This window comes from Marmota marmota, unplaced genomic scaffold, assembly GCF_001458135.2.
Source record: "Marmota marmota marmota unplaced genomic scaffold, marMar, whole genome shotgun sequence".
Classification (NCBI taxonomy): Eukaryota; Metazoa; Chordata; class Mammalia; order Rodentia; family Sciuridae; genus Marmota; species Marmota marmota.
In genome coordinates, this window is record NW_026000000.1 from 9,438,657 (window position 1) to 9,461,293 (window position 22,637).

Here is a 22,637-nt window from a genome sequence, read left to right on the forward strand (position 1 = left end):
GATGCCGACATTAGGGGGTCTCAAAGCCTTCCACTGAGGTTTCAAAGGAAGGCCTGGGAGGTCAAGCAAAGTGCTTGAAACAAGATATATGAGACGACCCTTAGGAAGATAAACACGGATCAACAGCCTGCCCTGCATGATCCTCTTCTTCCATTCATCTGAGTTGTGAGCCTGGCTGTGAAGCTCATAAACGTACTGAGCCCAGATGCCACTTCTTGTGTGCTCTTTGGGGACCCCTTCAGTTGCAGAGTTGCCTTGCCCAAGGTCATACCCATTTCAAGTCAGGTGTCTGCAACAACAGATGAGTGCAGCCCAGTAACTGGCCAAAGGTGGGACAACCCTGAGGGCACCTTTCAGTTTCAGGAATCCACAGGTCAACTGGAAATGTCAGGCCTGCAAGGAAACCCCACTGATTCCTAACCACCTCATTCTTGGCTCAGGTTTGACCTAGAGGCCTACTCCAATGTGGACCCAGCCATCTGGATTGTCCACAGTCAGCCTTGAGAAGCCCACCTGTCCTGGTTCTGTCCTGTTTGCCTACCATATGAGTGTACCACCTGCCCTTCCTTTGAGTTAAAGGGGTGGGCAGGGATCCTCCTTGGTGGACATCAAGGTTCTCAGACTCCCTCAATCCTTCAGAAGTATCTCAGGAAATCAGGGATGCCCATTAGAGGCCAGCTCCTCAGAGACAATCTGGAGGCGGGGTCTGAGGAAGGCTTTGTCATGAGGATTAAAAGGTTGCTTGAAGGAGGACTAAGGGCCTGTCCTCAGAGCTGCCACCATTCCAGGAGTGGTAGCCCCTGGGTCTGTGTGGCATGAAAGGTCAAGTTTGAATCTCCCCTAGAGAAGCTGTGTGAGCCACTGAGGAAAAGATAGCAAAGGGTGACTCCAGGGCCAATGGGAGCCAAGAGGAAGCTTGGAGCTGTGCCAGAGAGGACAAGGACAGGTGGTGCCATCCCTTCATTCACAGGAGGTTGTGCAAAATTTCTAGATAAGTCAGCAGCATGAGAACAGCTATTAGAAAGCATCTGTCCTAACCTCAAGAAAGAACAATGCTTCTGACTTGCTAAGGCCCCATCTCTCCCAAAGCTTCCCCAATACTGGCTGCAGTCCCAGAGAAGGAAACACAGCTGGACAGACAGCAGGAAGGGTGATGACAGGGAGCTCCCTGCTGAGCAGCAAGGAAGGGGAAAGGGATTCCTGACCCCTTCTGAAGCACCATTCACAGACCTGAGTTCTGAGAACAAGGAAGCTCCAGTTCTGTTCAGAGCCAGGCCAGGATCCTGTCTCCATGATGCTACTGGTAAGAACCATGGAGGCAAAGTCCTAGCAGAAGTGCTAGAGAGAAGGCCATGGGAAGAGTCATCAACTCTGCAGGTATCAGGTTGGGAGCTGCCTCTTGCATAGTGCCTGCGTAGTGCTGGCTGACAGCAGAGGACAAGGCCCAGGAAAGGCCCAGGCTCTCGCCCCCTCTTCACTGTAAGGTATTTCAATGTGCGTTTTCTTTCCTTTTCAGAACATAGTCATGGGGAGCAGATTCTATTGTTGCTCACTTAGACTCTGATGCTGCAGCTGCAGGAGAGAAGAAAGCAAAGGGATTCCTTTTATTTTCAGAGTTCAGTGACCCTGGTTTGCTTTTTCCAGCAGTTACCTAAGTCATCTTCCTTGAGGGAGGAGGTAGACAAAGAGAAGATGCAGACATAGCTATAGGGCAGAGTCCCTCTTCCCTCCCCAATGCACCAAGCTGTCACTGCCTGAAGTCACGTTCCTGGAGTGGGTGGCTGTCAGCATGGTTTCACTCTCTCTGCCCACCTTTCTTCCTCTTTCTGCTCTAGACTTGAGGGTGCTCCCTGGATGTTGTCCTCCCTCTTCTCCTCTCATTAGGCACACCCATCCTCGGGCTTCCAGCAGCCTCTCAAACCTTCCCATCCTGGGTCTCCTAGGACCCCTTCCTCTTTTCCCTACAGCCCTGGATTCCTCTTCCTCTTCCATCCTCCCCAAGGCTGCTGAAGGGCTCCTTAGAAAACAGATTGGACCCATCCCTCCTCTGATAAAACCTTTTACGCAGTGATGTGCAGATGCCTTTGAGGAGAACAAGAGAACCCCCCACCATCTGTCCTGTGCTCTCTCTTGTCCACTTTCTCTTACTTTAGACCTGCAGGGACCATAGAAGTTTGGAATCTCAGGGTCTTATCATAGTGGCTCTCTTTGTGGCCCTCAAAAATCACCAGGATAAGAATGATGGTCCATGCATGGGGTGGGGGGTCCTTCATTTTCTTCAAATTCACTCCAAAGAAAAAGGAGTCTAAGGAATAAGCTGAAGCTAAATGTGAATGATCAAAGGGCCTTCCTGGCTTTTGCCCCCTCTAGGAATCAAGGAGGCTAGAGCATACTGATTCTCCACTCGTCAACACACTAGTCCTGCTTCTCTTCTGGGAGATGCTGACAACCCCTCAGTCATGTGACCCAAGGGATGGAGGTTCCTGGTGGCCAAGTGGAGCCAGGGCAAGAAGGGGAACTCACGTGTCAAAGACATAGTAAAGATCAAAGATGCCATCACAGTACTGCAGGATTTCATCTTCAGTTATTTTGATACCCATCCTCCCTTCATAGCTTCTTCCTGAAATGGGGTAGTAGGGATTATGGTTTACCCATTCAGGGTCAGTATCCGGAGAGTCCTGGGCTCTAAAAATAGGCAGATGTAGGAGCAGTAACAACAGAAAGAGTGAAGAATTCAGCACCCAGGGACAGCTTTCCCTCATTTTTTTGGTAGTCCCGTGATACTGAGCACACTTGGGGCCCTGAGCCAGGGTCCAGGTAGACTGAGGACTGTCCACTTCTGGCCTTCTTCCCTGCTGCCTCTAACTGTGCAAAAGAACCATGCCCCTCCCATTTTATCACCAATGTACATGTCCTGCCACCAGATACTTAACAGCCCTTCCCCCACCCTGGGGGTGAATTCCTTGCTGTTATGACAGGAAGGTTGACATGGTGACTTTGTGACCTTCAGCTCTGCTCAATGCCCTTGCTTGTTAGTGCCATGCCATGGGATTTTTTTGAGAGGTATATGATGAGGCATTCTTGTCCCTCATCTTAGCCCCTTACATTGGGCCCCTAAGGGGCCACCTGAAGAACTTTGGCATTTTATTAACCAGAGAGAGTATCTACGGTGGTTGAGATCAGGACACCACTGAGAGTGGGGAATCAGGGACTAGAGGCTAATGGGTTGGAAATGCAGGGGACATTTGTGTGACCTCTGAAGACAGCCAGGGAATGGCAGGATATAGAAGGATATGAAGACTGTGTGCTGTTGCCCAAGATCTTGGACAGTATGAGGACAGCCCCATTATCCACTGCTGAGTAACAAGCACCCAAACATGGTGACTTAAAAAAAGAATCTTCTTCTTGTGCTCACAGGTTCTATGCATGTGACCAGCAGGGTAGGCCATGTGGAGTGGACTCCCTGCATGGGGCCTCATGGTGTGATTTGAACAGCTGGGTGAGATATGGGTGATCAGGATTGGAGGTATCGGGACCTTTTCCCACTCTCACGTGGGCTGGGTCACCCCCATGCTGTGCAACTGTGCATGAGTTTTGATATTGTTGCGTTTCCTTGTTGAAAACTGAGAAGGAAGAGAACCATAAGGTCCAGAGAGGGAGGCAGAGCAGCTTTCATCAATTCTAATGCAGCACTTATTCAAGGGTTTCCATTCTTTCAACATTCCACCAAAAGAAAGAAAGAAAGAAACAAAAACCCTACCAATCTAATGTTGTGTATCATTAATGCTATATACATTAAAAGATCTATTTAGAAAAGAAATTGTAAATAGATTTCACTCTTTTGCATGTAAAACAAATATAGTTGATTAAGTTGTTTCCAAAATATGTTCCCACCACATTTCCCAGTGCATTTCAGGCACTTTCCCCATGTCACTGCTCAGATTACCCTCTGCTTGCTGACCCTCATATCTTGCTTCCCTCTTCCCCACAGGGACGGCCAAAGCACAATCCCTGCATGATCAAGAATAGCTGACTGCCTCAGCGTGGCTGTGGGGAAGCTGGACTGTGCCTTATGTACCAGCTGCTGTCACTGAAGGGGAGAGAAAATGGGGTTTGGTCCTGATGAGGTGGCCTGGGTTCCATTCTCAGCCCTACCTGCTGGTCTGGAAATGTACGTCGTACTTCATCACAACAGTGGGGCAACACTCAGAAGCTATGGAGGCAATTGCTGGTCTCCAAGCCCTTTTACGCCTGCATGTCAGGCAACCCCCAAACATCATGTGCTACAGAGAAGCAAAGGTGTTTTTTGTCTGCTATCCTGGTCTGGAGTGGGATCCTACTTTGGCTAAAACATCAAAGTCTACCATAGTTGACAAGAACTGGGCTTCCTGGAATATGCCCTTTCCATCGTTCTAGGATTTGTTCCTTTCATTTTACACCTTCTCCAGGACACTGAAGGATGGGGGAACCTGAGCCCCAGCTCCCTAGTTCCTTAGCAAAGTCAGCTTCATAGGGAGCCGTCTATGAAAAGAAATCATTTCTTCATGTCCAGCTGAGGAACTTCTAAGATTTCCTGGACGTGTCTTGGCCATTTGATCTTTGGTCCATCCAAGGGATGGTGGTTGTTCCTCAAGGAAAACTGACGACAGGAGGTATAGACATTGTGGGAGCTGACAGCCTCCTTGGGCTAGTCTTTCCAGAGGGTAGCCATGACACTAAAGGGTCTTCTTAGCTAGCTGCCACCCTTTTACAAAGTCTTTGGTGGTCTCCCCCAGGTCTGAGATGGACAAAAATGGCTCTGAGTACAGGTGGGGAATGAGAAATAGTATTAATTGAGCACCTGCTATGAATCAAGTGATAGGACACACACACACACACACACACACAGCCCTCTAAGTAGCTTCCATGGCTCATCTGCTGGGTGAGGAGGGGAAAGGATGGCTATACTATACAGAAGTGTCAGGGCTGGATTTCTTGGCTCCTACTTTGGGTCCTGGCTCCCACTTTGATCCCTAGTACCCTTTGGTCTCCTGCACTCACAGCTTCCCACACTGGGGCACAGGGCCATGTTCCTGCCCCAGGCATCCCCAGGCAGCCCCAGACTGCATGATCAACCTACCCTTGCCTCAGATGTTACTGCTTTTAAACTTCCAGGGGCATCTCTCTAACTTCATGGGACCCCAGCAACTCACTGGATCTCCTCATTGGATGGAGGGCCCATCAGGCTCTGGCAGTTTAACTTCAGTAAATGTGGATCAAGAGACAACAGGATCCTCTGGGTTTTACCCTGGAAGTTGTTTCCTCTGCTCTCTTATATGCTGGGTTTGGGGCTCAGAGTTCAGAGTGAGCTTAGAACCTGTAGAATGGAAAGACGTACCAGATGGACAAGGTCTGTGTCTTTCTGACCTCCTTGGGCTGGGACCTGTTTTCTCTGTGCCTACACACCCCCAGGAATCCAGGGAACACACCTGCCCTCAAACCGTCAAGCTGTAAGCTGATCTGCATTGTATTTCTCAGTGGTGGCACCCCTTCACCTTCCTACCAATACTGCAGAACGGCTCCTCCCCTCCACAGTCTCTTCTGCAGCTTTTAGCCAACCCATCCTCTCCGCAGAGAGCACGGTTTTCATATTTCTGCCACATGTCCGCATCTAGAATGCATATGCTCCATTGTCCCTGAGCAATGCCTGAAGTTCTTCTGTCATGTTTTGCTTTCCTTTGAAATGCTGCAGGCTCCCAGGAATATTCCCTGCTCCAGGCTGACAGTTCCCAGGCTCTGGGCCTCCATCTCTGGGCCTCCACACTCATTTCCTGATGACTGGCTCTCTGATTTCCCTGACCTTGGCACTTTATGTAAGATGCCTGCCTCATGTGGCTGTAACAAATCCCTTCCCCCTTTAACTTTACCACCACCCATGGGTGGGGGATTCTGCCCTGGAGAAAATGGGCTCAGATTTTGCAGACACTCACTTGGAAGAGGTCAACTTTGGGTCTTCCAACTCATGCCTGCCAGGCTCCCCAGCTCATGTTATTGCATTTTATTCTTTTTTCTTATTTGACAGCTGTTTATATAGTGGCTTAATATACATCTTATTAAACTGGCCATTTCAAATATTTTGGGTGTTTACATACTGATATTAAGTGCATTTCTAGTGACATGCAATATCAACAATACACAGCTCCGTATCTTTTACATCATCACACACTGAAACTCTGTGCTCTTCACACAAAACTCCCCAACCTCCCTTCTTCAACCCCTGCTGACCTCTACACTATTTTCAATGTCCATGAATTGCTATCTTACAGCCAAATAGACAAACGTAATCATATATCCCTTTTATGGCTGAATAATATTCCACTCTTTGTATGTATCAAGTTTGCTTGTTCATTCATATGATGATGAAGACATGGGTTGTGTCTAATATTTGGCTGTTGTGAATTGTGTTGCTATGAAGATATATATATATATATATATAACTAACAGTGACCTCAAAAAATAAATAAATAAATTATGAATATCATCCTGATTCATTTTGGGAAAGTTATATGACTCTAGAAATTTGTTGATGCCTTCAGTATTTTCTATTTTATTGGAGTACAAGTTTTCAAAATAATTTCTAATTAACTTCTGTATTTCTGTAGTGTCTGTCATGATGTTTTTCATCACGTATGTTAGTGATTTTTTTTCTTCATTAGCATGGCTAAGTGTCTGTCAATTTTATTTATTTTTTTCAAAGAACCAACTTTTTGTTCTGTCAATTTTTTCAACAGTTTTTTTTTGTTGTTTCAATTCCATTAGTTTCAGCTCTGATTTTAATTATTTCCTGTCTTCTACTGCTTTTGGTGTTGATTTGTTCTTCTTTCTCTAGGACTTTGAGATGTCATATTAAGTCATTTATTTTTTGACTTTTTCTTCTTTAAGGAACTGATTTCAGAGTGTCCCAGAGATTCTGATATGTTGTATTTGTGTTCTCATTCACCTCTAAAATTTTTCAAATCTCCTCTTTGATGTCGTCTGTAACCCATTGTTCATTCAATAGCATATTATTAAGTCTCTAGGTGTTGGAGTAGTTTTATTTCTTATTTTATCATTTATTTCTAATTTCATTCCTTTATGATCTGATAGAATGCAGGGTAGTATGTCTACTGTTTTGTATTTGCTAAGAGTTTCTTTGTGGCAAAATACATGGTCTATTTTAGAGAAGGATCCATGTGCTGCTGAGAAGAAAGTGTCTTCTCTCATTGAAAGATGAAATACTCTATATATATTAGTTAAGTCTAAGTTATTGATTCTATTATTGAATTATAGTTTCTTTGTTCAGCTTTTGTTTGGAAGATCTATCCAGTGGTGAAAGAGATATGTTAAAGTCCTACAGAATTATTGTGTTGTGGTCAATTTGACTCTTGAACTTGAGAAGAGTTTGTTTGATGAACATAGATGTTCCATTGTTTGGGCATATATATTTATAATTGTTAAGTCTTGTTGGTGTATGGTTTCCTTGAGCAGTATGTAGTGTCCTTCTTTATCCTTTTTGACTGACTTTAGCTTGAAGTCTACTTTATTTGGTATGAGGATGGAAACCCCTACTTACTTCTGCAGTCCATGTGAGAGGTATGATTTTTCCTAATCCTTCTCCTTTAGTCTGTGGATGTCTTTTTCTATGAGATGAGTCTCTTGGAGGAAGCATATTGTTGGGTCTTTTTAATCCAATCTGCTAGTCTATGACTTTTAATTGGTGAGTTTAGGCCATTAACATTCAGGGTTATTATTGAGACATGATTTGTAGTCCCAGTCACTTTTGTTTATTTTTGGTATTTAACGTGACTTGGTTTCTCCTATAAATAGATTTTCCTTTAGTATAATCCCTCCCTCTGCTGATTTTCATCATTGTTTTTTATTTCCTCTTAGTGGAATATTTTGTTGAGGAAGTTCTGTAGTGCGGGCTTTCTAGTCGTAAATTTTTTTAACTTTTGTTTATCATGGAAGGTTTTTATCATCATCAAATCTAAAGCTTAGTTCTGGTGGATATAAGATTCTTGGTTGGCATCCATTTTCTTTCAGAACTTGGTATATGTTATTCCACTATCTCTTGGCTTTGAGGGTCTGGGTTGAAAAATCTGCTGAGATATGAATTGGTCTCCCCTTATATGTGTTCTGATTCCTCTCTCTTGAGGCTTTTAAGATCCTATCTTTATTCTGTATGCTAGGCATTTTTATTATAATGTGCCTTGGTGTAGATCTGTTGTAATTTTGTACATTTGGTGTCCTGTAAGCCTCTTGCATTTGGTTTTCCAATTCCTTCTTTATGCTTGGGAAATTTTCTGATAGTATCTTATTGAAGAGATTGTGCATTCCTTTGGTTTGAAACTTTGTGTCTTCCTCTATCACAATAACTCCCTCAATTTGGTTTGATGCCGTTTCATCCCATATTTGTTGGATGTTCTGTTCACGGTTTTTTACTATCTTCATTGTGTGATCTACTTTATTTTCCAGGTTGTATACTTTGTCTTCATTATCTGATGTTCTTTCTTCGAAGTAATCAAGTCTGTTGGTTATGCTTTCTATTGAGTTTTTTTATTTGGTTTATTATATCCTTCATTTCAAGGATTTTTGACTGTTTTTTTTTTCAGAGTCTCTCTCTCTCTCTTGAAGTAATCTTTTACTACCTGTATTTGCTCTCTTATCTCATTGTTGGAGTGATCAATTTTTGCTTGTACTTGCTCATTTAGGTCATTCTTTAATTCACAGATCATTTTAATTATGAACCTTCTGAACTCCTTCTCTGACATTTCATCAACTTCACTATCCATGGGTTCTGTTATTATAGTGTCCTGGTTTGTTTGGGGCACTTTCCTCCCTTGTTTTTCATGTTGTCTATGTGTCTTCCTTTCTTGCAGTGTGGATCTGAGATATTACTGTTTCTTCCCTATATTCTTGTAGTACCTGTGCAGATTGTCTGTACCTCACCTTGATGTTGGGCTTCCAGAACCTGCTGGTGTCCCTCAAAATATGCTACTGCATCTAAAGTTGGTGGTTGCCACAGTCTGGCTGGGCACAAAATCACGAGCCACTCAAGCAGGAACAAACTTTATTTCTGAAACTCCCGCCAATGCCACGCACTCTCCCGGGAAATATGCCAAACCACACACACACACACACACACACACAACACACACACACATACACACACACACACACACACACACGGTGTTCTCCTGGGCCACACTACACCAACAGACAAATCCCTCCTCTGGAAATCCCTCCTTCCCCAACCAATGGGAACTCTCTGGGAGTCCCAGAGCTCCAAAGTAGCAGGCCTAGGCGGACAGCAGGGGTCTAATATCCATTTGAATGCAGATCTTAACATAATCACAGCATCTCAATGGCTTGCTGGTGTCACCTTTCAACCAAAAATGCCATGCATCATTACTACTTGGCTATGGCTCTCAGCAGGTGGTGGCAATAGCCAAGGTAACTCAAGATAATAGTTGAGGTGCCCTAAGATGGAAGCAATGTTTTACAGAGAGGGGCTGAAATGGTGGGCCTCACAGTCTCTTTGGGATGTCTGCTCTGAGATACAGCTGTTTCTAGGTCCTGTCTACTGTCAAAAAGTTAGGGTCTACTGCATGAGGAAGGCTATGGCGATGTCCGTAGTGTCCCAAGATGGAAGTGGGTTAGGCTTAGCCTCCCAGGTGGGGATGGCAAACTTGTACCGACCCTGGACCTAGGTCCTGCACAAGTCTGTGAGGGCAAATCTGGGCTGGGCCTGGGCTCCTGTGATAGTCCACTGGTAGGAAGGGGCAGTCTTGTGCCAGAGACTGGGCTCTGGTGGGTGTCTATCCCACTGGTAAAGGATGGACCCAGGCCTACTGTGAACCTGGGTCCCGTGCTGGCTGGTGTGGGCGTATCTGGGCTGGCCCTGGGTTCCTAGGCCAAAAACCCCTCTTAATCTAAGCTTTTTGATGGTTGGTGGTTGGGCTGGGCTATGGGAGGTGGGAGTGAAAATACATTTCTAATGTTTGGGCAGGGGGAAGGAGAAATGGCCTTCAGCAGGGGATCAGTATCCAGAATATATAAATGGTAAAAGAACTGAAGAAACACTTCTCAAAGAAATAAAAATGGCCAATATATAATAATAATTATGTAATAATAATAATAATAATAATAATAAATTGTTCAAAATCTCCAGCAATAAGGAAAATGTGAATCAAAACCACAGAGAGGTTTCACATCTTACTCCAGTCAGAATGACAATAATCAAGAAGACAAATTATAGGGGCTGGGAATATAGTTCAGTGTTAGAGTGCTTTTAGAGCATGCATGAGGCCCTGGGTTCAATTCCATGCACTACACACATGCACACACAAACACATGAATACAAATAACAACAAATGTTGGTGAGGATGAGAGGAAAAGGAAATGCCCAAACATTATTGGAAGGCAAATTAGCCAAAACATTCTCGAAAACAATATAGACACTCCTCAAAAGAATAGGAATGGAACCACTATATGACCCAGCCATCCTACTCTTCAGTATATCTCTAAAAGATCCAACATCAATATACTAGAGGGATGCAGCTGTATCAATGTTTATAGCAGCACAATTCACAATAGCCAAGTTATGTAACCAGCACAGGTGCCTGTTAATAGCTGAAAAGATGAAGCAAATGTAGTATATATAAACAATGGAGTTTTTCTGTAATAAAGAAGAATGAAATTATAGCATTTGTTGGTAAATGGATGGAAATGAAAAACATCATGCTAAGTGACGTGAGTCAGACCCAGAAATTAAGGCTGGCAGTATATGGAAGCTAGACCAAAATAATGAGAGAGAGAGAGAGAGAGAGAGACAGAGAGAGAGAAGTTGGCAGGGGAATCCCATGGATATAGAAGAGATCAGTGGAGTAGAAGAAGGGGATTGAGGGGGAAGGAGATGGATGGAAACAGGGAGGAGCCATGAAATGAATCTGAACAAATGATCCCACAATGAATGTCATCTTCATATCTATAACATGCTAAATTAAAAAAAAAAAACTATAAATAAATAGAAGAAAGATCAGTAGAGAAAAGGAAACGGGAGGGAGGAGGGGAGGGAAAAGAGAAGTACTAGGGACTGAACTGGAACAAACTATATTCCATGCATGTATAATTATGTCAAAATGAACTCCAATATTAAGTATATCTCTACTGAAGTAATAAAAAAGGAATGATCAGGGGTGAGGTGAAGAGACATTTTACAGAGGACAAGGTCTCCAAGAATGAACAAGAAGTTCTCCACATGGAAAATTAGCTCAGTGAGAAACATCTACAAACCTGGACACTTGACACTCAACAATATCCTCTAAACATGAGGAGTTTAAGTACAGGACACCTCAGGGGAAGGCAGTAACAGAACAGCTTAAGGAAAAATAGGCTCAGACTGATTTTAGTTCACCATGGCTAAGCTCACCGGCCTCTTAGGCCCTTGTTGAACTAATCCAGGTGAGAGGAATGGGTTACAACATGGGCTGGAGAAATGATGGAGATTGCTCATTGGAATAGGATAGGGAGGGGAATAGAAGCCAAAGAAGGGGACTCAGACACAAATCTGAGAGTGACTGTGCTAAGAGGTATTTTCATCTCATTTCTCCTAACAACAAGCCCCACAGTGGATTTAAGTATTAATTCCATTTTCTAAATGAATATTTGAGGTTTCAGTGAGATGGCTTCAATCCCCTGTTTGTCAGAACTCCCTACATTTGCTCTCAGAGTGAGGAGACCTGACCCCAAATCCCATGACACTTCTAGCAAGGAGAGTACTCAGGGTCTATCCCCTTCCTCTGGATCCTTAGCTTTTTCATTGGGCCAAGGAGAACACATAACTGCTGTAGATGGAGAGGCCAAAAAGAGGTCAAGGACCATGAAAATTCTTCACTAGCACCAGAGGGTCACACACAGCTGAGATATTAGTGCTCCAAGGTAACTCATGTGGATAAGACCTGAGGGTCAGGAAGTGAGGCCCATCACCAGCTATTAAGGAGGGTGAATCTCAATCTGCAGAAGATCAGAGAAGCTAGTCATTTTTATGGCAGAAGTAAAATCCTACCCAGCCTCTTCCCCAGTGACTGTGGAGTGCATCCTGGCCCAAGAGCCTCACAGATTGTGTTTCTATCCCTGAACACTAGAGAGTGGTGAAGGATGGCTCCCTGTTTCTCATCCTTGGCTCTGATTTCTTGGGGAGCTTCAGGGTCTTTAGAGGACCTGGGTGCAGGCTCTGATGCCACTAGAGGGTGTTGTTTCCTTCCCCAGCTGAGACAGAGGGTCTAGCAGGCAGTGTGAGGCATGGGAGTTTCCTCTGGAATGTCTGCTATGTGCAGTACTCACCCCTCTCAGGGATGGTATGTATGATCCTGGAGAAGTAGCTTCTACTTTGGGCTCATATCTCAGCCCTGCCACCTATAAGTTTGGTGACAGGAAAAATCACTCCACTTCTTTGAGACTCATTGTCTCATCTGTACAGTGGGATGATCACACCTACCTGGATGAACAAGAACAGAAGGTTCTTCTTGGTGCTAGAGCCCTTTGCTGATTTCTCCAACTTCTCAGCTCCTCAGCTCTTCTCTGACCCCATGAACCTTAGGTAGTTATTCTCAGAAGTGTCCATGTGGCAGCCTGCCTACAAGAGCTCACCAACCAAGCCTCAGAGGCAACAGGCAGCCCAACCCACAAGGAGGAGGTGACAGTGTCAGTTATTGCCTGCACAGAGGACAGGAATCCATGGAGCTCCCTCTTGGAGTCCAGTGGTTTCTGGACAGGATATATTCTCCATTTATACTTGTGGAAGTCACAGTTACAATCAGGCCCTGTTAAATGTAAAGCTCTCTACCTTTGTGTGGACCTGGGCTGAGCTCCTGGGATAGAGGCAAGAGCAGTGCCACCACCACAACTCCAGGGGGTTATTTCCATAGGCAGCCACAGAAGGTTCTCTGGGGGAACTGTGGTCCAGTATTTAGGAGATGCCCTGGAAGCAGGTCTTACCCTCCCTGTGTTCCTTAGAAGGAAATGGTGTTAGTGTATTCAAAATAGGAGCAGGTTTTGTAAGGGATGCTGTTCTATTTCATTTGAGTTTTGTGTCACCTGGTTCCAGAGGAGAAAGGAGACATTCCCATTTAATCCTCACTGCCACAACCTTGGAGGCCTTTCTGGGACCTCATTCCAAATGAATTTAACATTATTATTTTTTTATTTCTGTGAAGAATGTCATTGGTATTTTGATGGAGATTGCACTGAATCTGTATATTGCTATTGGTAGTGAAGCCAGAATAAGACAGGCAGTCAGATAGGTAAATTGAGTCAGGTCAGATGAAGGAGGCCAATTTTGAGTGAGTCTGGAAAGTTGGAGGCTGTCCCCTGAGAGATTGAAATGTGAATTCCTTTGCAGCCCTTCCTCTATGCTTATCAAGAACCTGCCCCTGCTCCAACCTGTTGCTATGTAATCTGTCCCAGAAATTGCCCCTCCCTACAGGGAGCTATAGGTTGTTAATTAGTGTATCCTGGGATGCTCCCTGCCCATCCCCCTTCAGCCCACCTGTTTCCCACCTTTTGGCCATCCCACTGAGCATTCCTGGGCCTAGTCACAAGCAGGAAGGGAAAGATAAAAGAGGGAGAGAGCAGGGGAACAAAGGAAGCCTAGGACATATAAAAAGGGCAGAACACCTCTCTTCTTGGGATACCAGCTCTGGCCCCCTTCTCCCTCTGGGGAGGAGTGTATGTTACCCCTTTTTAAACAAACCCTGCTTTATATGCTTGCCTCAGTGTACTTCTCTAATGTTCAAATTTCAACATTTGAGGGAGCAGAACTCGTCACTGGTGACCAATGGTACCAGTAGTATGACCATTTTGTCAGACCTGTTTTTATATTGAACAGGTGAATTCGACAACTTTACATGTGATCAAACATGGTCAGGTATGGCAGTTTCATCTGGATCAGCTTAAAATGTCCTTCATTACAGGACTATGGTGAGAACTAGCGTGCAGTGGGCGGCAAGTGAAAGCTGATGTCTCCTCTGCCCTTGGTCTACTGGGAAAACTTGAGCCCTCCATGGTGAGCTAAGCCCCTCCCTCCTTGTGGTCTCCTTTCCAAGATGGGGAATTGGTTTGTGTTGTTGCTGTGCAGCTCCCCCAGGGGGGTGCTGAGGTCTCTTAGTTGGGGTTGGTGGAATGAGTGGGGAAGGGAACTAACATTTGATCATCACCTATCATGTGCCAGGTTATAAAATGGGGAACTATACTTCTTAGCAAGTGGCTAGTAATGCTCCTGAACAGGAGCTGGCCCATCCAATTACCCCCATTTGCTCAAAGAACGAAGACAAAGCCTTGACCCAAAAGAGTGCCAGGTGTGGGGAGCCCCATGTCCTATATATATGTTTCCATCTGTCCCTTCATCCCTGACCTGGGAGGGAGCCAGACCACTCTGCAACATGGGTATTACTCTCCTTGCCCGCTGCACAGCTGAGGAATCTGAGGCTCAGACAGTTTAAGTGATCCTCGCATAGGTACCCTCTCATAGACAGCAGAGCTGGGATTTGAACCCAGGGCAACCATGTACCCTGGTGGCGTGTGGAGGATCACTGGGCAATGCTCTGCTCTTTTCTCACATAGCGGGATGGTATCTATGCAATAGGGATCTTGTTCTTGACTCCAGAGGTGACATGAGAGCAGGCACATAGACCTTCTTTTGTGCAAAGATACCAGCTGCCAGGTGACCCACTCCCTTAATAGTTATATGATCTTACTCTGGCCATGTCTAAGATTAGATCCTTTAGTTTCAAAGCCAAAGCCATGATCCTTCTCACAAGGCTGAGGATGTGGGTTCCCTTCTTCTTTCTGTGTGTTTTTTTTTTTTTTTTTTTTTAAGGAGCCTCCCTCATGTATTCCTCTCCTCCCAGCACATTCTATTAAAAGAATTAGCCTTCTTTCTGACCTGGGACTCAAGAATTTTAATTGCTGCTGCCCTTTCCCCTGGAGTGTGTTTCTGGACATCTGCAGTCCCTGCGCACACAGGGCTCCTCCAGGCATGAATTTGTGGAGTTGGCTCCAGGATGGCTCCTCCCAGCCCCTACCACTCTGGGGAAAGATGCAAGGGCCAACAGATAGTTTCACTTTTTTCCTGGCCCCCAGTCATTTGCATCCTGCTTTATTGCTCTCTGATACCCTCTGCCCTGTCTCCAGAAGCAGCTAAGAGGGCTGATTTGGACCCAGACATCCATGTGAACTGGTGAGTACTATTGGAATGGGATGTCCTAGCCTACTGATGACCATTGTGAGTTAACTGTCCAATGGATCTCTGAGAAGAGGGCTGAAAGCCAGACTGACTCCCAATGCTGCCTTCTTCAGAAATAATCTTCTCCTGTCTTTCCCTCTCCACCAGTCTATTCTGTATATCCAGATGACCTTTCTGGAATGCATGTGGTGTTCAGTGGCTTACTTAGCATTCCTTATCTGGCCACCCCTCTAGCCTCATCATTTGCCACTTCCTTCCACTCACCCTGGCTGCAGTTATTCAGAACTTGTAGCTGTTCCACAGGAAGCTTTCCTCTTTCCTGTCTCTGCACCATGGTATTCTCTGCACCTTCTTTTTTGTCTATTTGTAAGGGTGATTCCTCTTCAGTCTTGGAGTCCCAGATCAATGTCACTTCTCTCATCCCTATGCTCTCTACCCCTTCTCTCATCTCCCAACTCACAGGCACCCCATTCACACTGATTTGGGCAATAACAGTGTGACATTGAGGTCCATCTTCATTCCTAGTGGTCTGATTCCCTGGGATGGCCCTGGCTATATGAGTCATCTTTGCAGCCCTTGTCTCTAGACTAGGGCTTGACACATACTGATTGAGTAGATTAATGAATGAAGCAGTGACTATTTTCTAGATCCCTCCCTGACCAGTAACTCCCCTCTGATCATGCTATAGTTGGTAGTTTGAATTTGCTGGTGTTGCCTTTCACTGATGACCGTGCTCTGCTCTGGCTAATGGTTAGCCAGATCCCTGGGGTGTCTCTCCTGTTTACTGTATCTGAAGCCAGTACAACAGTAAAGTTGTGGCTTGCTTTTCTACCTCAAATTTTGAAATTTGTGTTTTTGTCCTGGTATATTTCATTTTATCATGTTTAACTCCAAATAGTGCTTTTTTGCTAGAAAACCATGGTGCTGGCAAAACTGTCCTGCCTCTTGACATCCAGAGCCTAAATAACCAGACTGTAAGCTGTCAGGCAAATTCCTGATTTGACCTTGTAGGTGGCTCATTTCTATAAGTCAAACAAGACTCATCTCTATAAGTCAAATGTACAATGAGTGACATTTATGACAGCTGATAAATTGTTATTAATCTAGGTCTAATCTGACCTCATTCTGTAAGAATTGCCTTTAAGTTAGAAGTTGCTCAGGAAGGACACAGTTATGTTAAAAAATAGGTGTTGCTAATATAAGGGAATTATAGATTATCTCAAATAGGATGTTCCTCCATGAATAGTGTTTCTCAAAATAGGGCCTGACAATCATGTTCATCAGAATCCCTTAGGCCACTTGTGAAAATATGGATTCCTGGGCCCCATCCCAGACTCACTTAACTGTATTCCAGGAAGAGGAGCCCTGAAATCTGTACTTTCAATATGCCCCCAAATAATTTTGATGTTTAATGAAGATTGAGAACTGGGACCTCATGGGACTAACTAGACTTATAGGACTAACTAGAGAACCTGTGAAACTGTGTGGTGGGGTATAGTGATGCATGCTGTGATAGGGCAGGGGACTCTTCAATGTCAAAATGTCTGTCATTGGCATTACTTCTTTGAGGCTCTTGAGTCCAAATCCCAACTTAATATTGGCAGTGGTCCCTTGTGATGAGGAGGCTCCAGGGAGAATGAACAGCCTGTGGCAAGGCGTGGAAGTGTGGAACAATCTGGTGCGTTTAGGAACTGCAAAGTACATCAGGTGACTTGAACATACACATGGTGTGGGATCCAGGGAGAGAGATGTCCTTGACCAGATGTTCATGAACAATAATGAGAGCAGAAATATACTGGTGTACTGGCGAGCTAGTATTTGCAAACCTGAAAGTCATCACCTTTGACAAGTTGTCACCTGAGAAATATGGCTGGCATGGCAGGTAGGGACTGAGAACAAGAGGGTGCATTTTGTGTTGAGTTCCAAGAAATTCTTCTGTCCTAAAGAGCATGAAGTGAACATATGGTTGCCTCCAAATGATAAAATGTGACAAGGGGTTTTCTGAACAATTCTGCCTCTGAACTCTGCATACAACTCCCCCACAACTTTATCATCAAAACAGATGAATTCTGAGGTAAGAAGGAATATATGGAACAAATTCTGGCATCACACAGACCTCGGTTTGTATCTGGGACCCATTTTTTATTAGTTGTGTGGCTGGGGGTAAGTTGCCTCACGTCTCTGAATCTTAGATTCCTCATCAATGAAATGGGTTGATATATACCTTTCAGAGTAAACCAGCTAACATATACAAAACACCACACATGATCCCCAACATGCAAAAGTGCTTCCTAGAAGGTAATGACTATTAGATGCCAGTCTCTTCCCTTGAGCCTTAGGTTATAGCTCCTATTGTCCCAGTTCCTTAGGTGACAGCTCCTATTGTCCATTTATTGGGATGGAAGCAGCTAAGAACCTTCTCCATAGACCCTGCTTCTCCCTGGATTCCATTCTGGAGGCATGGTCCCTGAGTCCCATTTGTCTGTCTGCCTCATAGGCATCACCTGTGAAGTGGGCTGCTTAGTTCAAGAGCTCCTGGAATCTTGTCAAATCCACCCTGACCACCTCTCACTTCCTGGCCTTGCCCTTTCCAGGATCCCCACAGGGTGAAAACAGGAGCAAACCCAATGATGTCCTATATAACTTCTCTGAACACTGCCAAGATTCTGTGAACCCGATGGCTTTCATCATCACTTTCTACCATTGTGGGGGTCCTAGGAAACCTTTGCTTGATAAGGGTGATCATGAAGAAAAGGAGAAGAACAATGCTATCAATCTGCTTATTGTTAATCTGGCCTTCTCTGACTTCCTCATGTGCTTCATCTGCCAGCCACTCACAGGACTACTGATTGGATCTTTGGCAAGATCCTTCACAAGATGCAAGCCTTTATCCAGTTTGCGTCATTAACAGTATTCATCCTCTCATTTGTCCTTGTGGCCCTAGAGAGGCATCAGCTCATTATCAACCTAACGGGCTGGAAGCCCAGCATCTCCCAGGCCTCCATGGGAATTGTGGCCATCTGGCTCATTGCCTGCTTCCTTTCCTTGCCCTTTCTGACTAACAGTATCCTGGAGAATGTCTTCCACAACAACCACTCCAAGGCTCTAGATTTTCTGGTGGACAAGGTGGTCTGTACTTTATCTGTACCACCATCGCATTAGCTGTACCACCTTCTTGCTTCTCTTCCAGTACTGCATCCCTCTGGGTGTTATTCTGATCTGCTGTGTACATAACTACCAGCGCCTGTGGAGGCAGGGGTGTGTGTTCCACAAGGGCACCTACAGCTGGCAAGCTGAGCAGATGAGAATGTTCAGCTGGATGCTCATGGCAATGCTGGCTGCCTTTGCAGTATTCTGGCTGCCCTTGCATGTGTCCAATACCCTGGAGGACTGGCATCATGAAGTCATCCTTGTCTGCCACAGCAACCTCATCTTCTTGGCATGCCACATGATTGCCACAGCCTCTACCTGTGTCAACCTGTTAATTTATGTCTTGATGCCAACATCAAGAAAGAGGTCAAGACCCTGGTGCTGACCTTCCAACAGAGTTCACCCTTGGAGGAGTTGAGCATTTGCCCCTACTCACAATGCTCTGAGTCTCTGAGGCTAAGTGGAAGATCCAACCCCATTTAAACAGGCCCTAGGATTCTCTCTGCTATTTTCCTTGCCAGACCTTTCAATATAGCTAATTGGACATGCTGCAAGCTGGCAATCCCATTGTTTAGTCAGCTTTTTTACTGCTGTGTCTTAAAGACCCAACCTGAACAATTGTAAAGTAGGAAAGGCTTAGTTAGGGGCTCACAGTTTCAGCGTTCTCAATCCATAAACAGCAGGCTCCATTCCTCATGTCTTGAGGTGAGGCAGAAGATCATGGCAGAAGACTGTGGTAGAGCAAACCAGCTCACATGAAGATCAAGAAGCAGAGAGAGACTCTACTCACCAGATATAAAATATATACCTCATAGCCACGCCCCCAAAGAACTACTTCCTCCAGCAACACACACCTGCCTCCAGTTACTACTTGGTTAACCCCATCAGGGATTAATTCACTGATTAGGTGAAGACTATACCCCATCATTTCTCCTCCAAGCTTTCTTGCATTGTCTCACACTGAGCTTTTGGGGGACATCACATCTAAACCATAACACCCATCATTCCTGGATTTAGGGCCCAGATAGTCTGGCAAGATTCCATTTTTGCATTATTTGCCTTGTGAAGCCTGACCCTCGGATAGTTCTGCTGTTTATTTTTGGAAGGATTTTGATTCCAGATTCTGCAGTTTATGGTGAACCTTGTGGCTTGAGCTACAGGATGGCAGAGCCAGAGGTGTCTGGCTATAACAGAAAGGGTTCATTGTATTAACTCAGCAACAGATGCCTGGCCTGGGAAGCCAGGGAGTTTTCCCCCACCAAAAACCTAGAGGCAACTGTGGAGTGAGGAAAGGAGCACTTGGAGAAAGAGCTCTGAACCTTGGTCACCCCCTGCCCGCTGGGAGAGATGACATGTGTGTGTATGTGCTTCACAAGTGGCAAGAATTCTGGAGATTCGATTCAGTGTGATTACTGTTGTATCCAGCTGAAGAGGACAGATCCTGGTAGTCTTGAATCCTCAGAGCCCTCTGCAGAAGGAGTTTCTACAGTTCACACCCTACTACATTATTTTTCTCATTCACTGTGTCTGCTACCTTTTTGGACATAAACTTGCAAGTGTTTCTCCTTGATGAGATTGTCAACACCTTGTGAATGACATCTGTATTGCTATAGAACACATACACTTCATGCCTAGGACAGGTTCTGGCATATGGAGAGAGCTCCAGAAAAGATTTACATTGCAGATCAATGGTTAAGATTCCACTTTTAGCTGAGTATTAGACCACAGCCATGTGCCATGCTATGGTCCAGCATGGAAAGGAGTCAGGGATCAGGCTGCTGTCCCCATAGTCTCTTACTTACCCTTCCTGCCTGCCAGGACCTCTCTTGACGAAAACCCTAGATACAAACTCTGTGGCCTTCCCTTGTGCTGACTCACTACAGAGGCCTACAATCCTTAAGGCTATGTCTATAGCCTCCTTCATCCATGCCCTGACTACTGAGATGAATTGCCCTAGGCCATAGGCCATGGTTTTGTCAAAGTGTTCCCAGGACATTGGCATCCTAATACCCTTCAGCAGGAGTAGGGACAGGGATTCCTGAGTCTCACTTAACGAGGCCCTGGCTGACAGGAGTAGGAGAGATGGAGAAAGTGAATGTGAATGTCTTCCTCATGGAGGTCAAGGCCCAGTTCCCTTGATCCTGAACCAGGTCCAATATTTGGCATGGACGCACAACCTGTTCTTGCAGAGAAAGACATGTCAAGATTGTTCCTGGGCCACCTTGAATGGGATGACCCAGTCTGACTCTTCCTACTAAGAATTACCCTGCAATGGAATGAACTGTGACTGGACACACCATGATCCCCTGGGGCAACGTATTCAGTGCCAGAACCTTCAAGGATCCTCACTGTGAGAAGGCCAATGCTGGTCTAGGTGATCTAGCAAAGGGTCAGGCAGCAGCAGACTGTGCAGTCACATGATATATTTGGTCCAGGCCCTGAAAGAACCTGTACAAGTGACTCCTGAGACAAGTGCTCTTTGAGTCATCTGTTCCTTCCCTTTTAGTTCCTTTCTTTTAAACTTTGTCTGGGATTTTGAGGTGATTTTTTGAGCCACTCTATTGGACACAGCTTGTGCTTATCCTCTGGTGCCATCTGCTGCTGACTGATCCAGGTGACCATCTGTAAGCAAAGCCCAGACTCTGGCATACCTCCTGGCAAGATGTCATTGTTCAAGTTTTCCAAAGAATTGAGGGCCTCATGCTTCTCCAGATGATCTCATGTAAGGGCCTGAAGTTTGCTTCTCATTATCAATCTCAATGGTGCCAAGATGCTTTGGGGACAAAGATGCATTATGGTGCTGGCATACTTGAGGACAGAAGCACCAGACTGAATATCTGAAGGTACTTGTTATTAGGGATTGGGTGGTAGGTGGAAGTCTCACTGACCATGTTCTGTGCTCCTCTTCCCTTGTTTAGTGTGGCATTCAGCACACCTGAATGGCTGTTTCCTGATTTTGGTTCCCAATGATCCCCATTGCTTTGATGCAAGATACTAGGTACTTGCTACCCAAAGTATAGTCAGAAAACTAGCAGCCTCAGACTTACTCACAGGTGTCAGATATGTTGAATTATTGTTTCCATTCCAGACCTCCTAAATAATAATCCATATTTTGTCAAAAATCTACAGCTTAATACATGCACATTAAAGTTAAGAAGCTTTGCTCTAGGAAACAGATTAACCTGGAACTTAGGGTTATTGGGTGAGCACCTGTAAACACTCACTCTGGGAATTGGAGTAAAACCTTCATTCCAGACCTGTGTCTTCAAAACTGCCCTTATGGAAAAAGGTGACTCAGTTTTGGTTGGTCATCTCATCTCTGGCTTCCTGTGGATGTGTTGCTTGTGAAGCCTTGTCATTCTTTGCTAAACGCATATTTACGTATTTCCACTCAAAGGAAATATGTCCATTGGCATTTTTCTCTATTTCATTTAAAATATATCAACAACAGTTTTCCTTCTTTCTAGACATCATTTTTGATAAGTTTAGAAATTGCTTCAGTGAACGTTGGTACCTCTCAGTATCTCTTAAGCTCCCAGAGGGGCCAGAAATTGACCTTGCCAACTGCAATGGGAGTTAACCTTCCTACAGGGGAGCATCACAGTTGGGATTGGAGACTCACACCCACAAAGACTGCTTGGGAACCCTCAGAGTGCATCACCTTACAGAATCCTGGTTGTGAAAGTTTAAATCTGCCTCAATCCAGCCCTTCCTCTTTTAAGAAATAATATTGACTTGTTTTCTCCAGTGTAAAAGTAATCATATTCATTCTTGAAAATATGCATTATATACAGAAATAAAGTGTTTTTTAAGAGAGAGAGACTTTTTAATATTTATTTTTCAGTTTTCGGTGGACACAACATCTTTATTTTATTTTTATGCGGTGCTGAGGATCGAACCCAGTGCCCCACGCATGCCAGGCGAGCGTGTTACCGCTTGAGCCACATCCCCAGCCACAAGTGTTTTTGTTTTGTTTTGTTTTGTTTTGTTTTTAAGGAAATCATCAGTAGTTATAGCCTTCAAAGATAATCACTACTTACATTTTGGGGAATCTTTTTTTATTTTTAGTCTGTATATGAATAACTACATACGTATGCCTTGTTAAACGGCATCTTCCCAGTCCTAGCATGGAAACTGCTTCCAATGGTTCATCCCTCTGTGACAGCTTAGCATTCTGTCTTTGCATTTTGACAATCATCCAGTCAACATTTTATATGAACTTCAC

The 22,637-nt window shown here is 44.7% G+C and overlaps 1 pseudogene; it reads left to right on the forward strand.

Annotated features, from left to right (window-relative positions):
* The window catches only part of LOC107153434, a 50,846-nt pseudogene extending 31,951 nt beyond the window's left edge, over positions 1-18,895 (forward strand).
* The last annotated feature ends 3,742 nt before the right edge of the window (positions 18,896-22,637 follow it).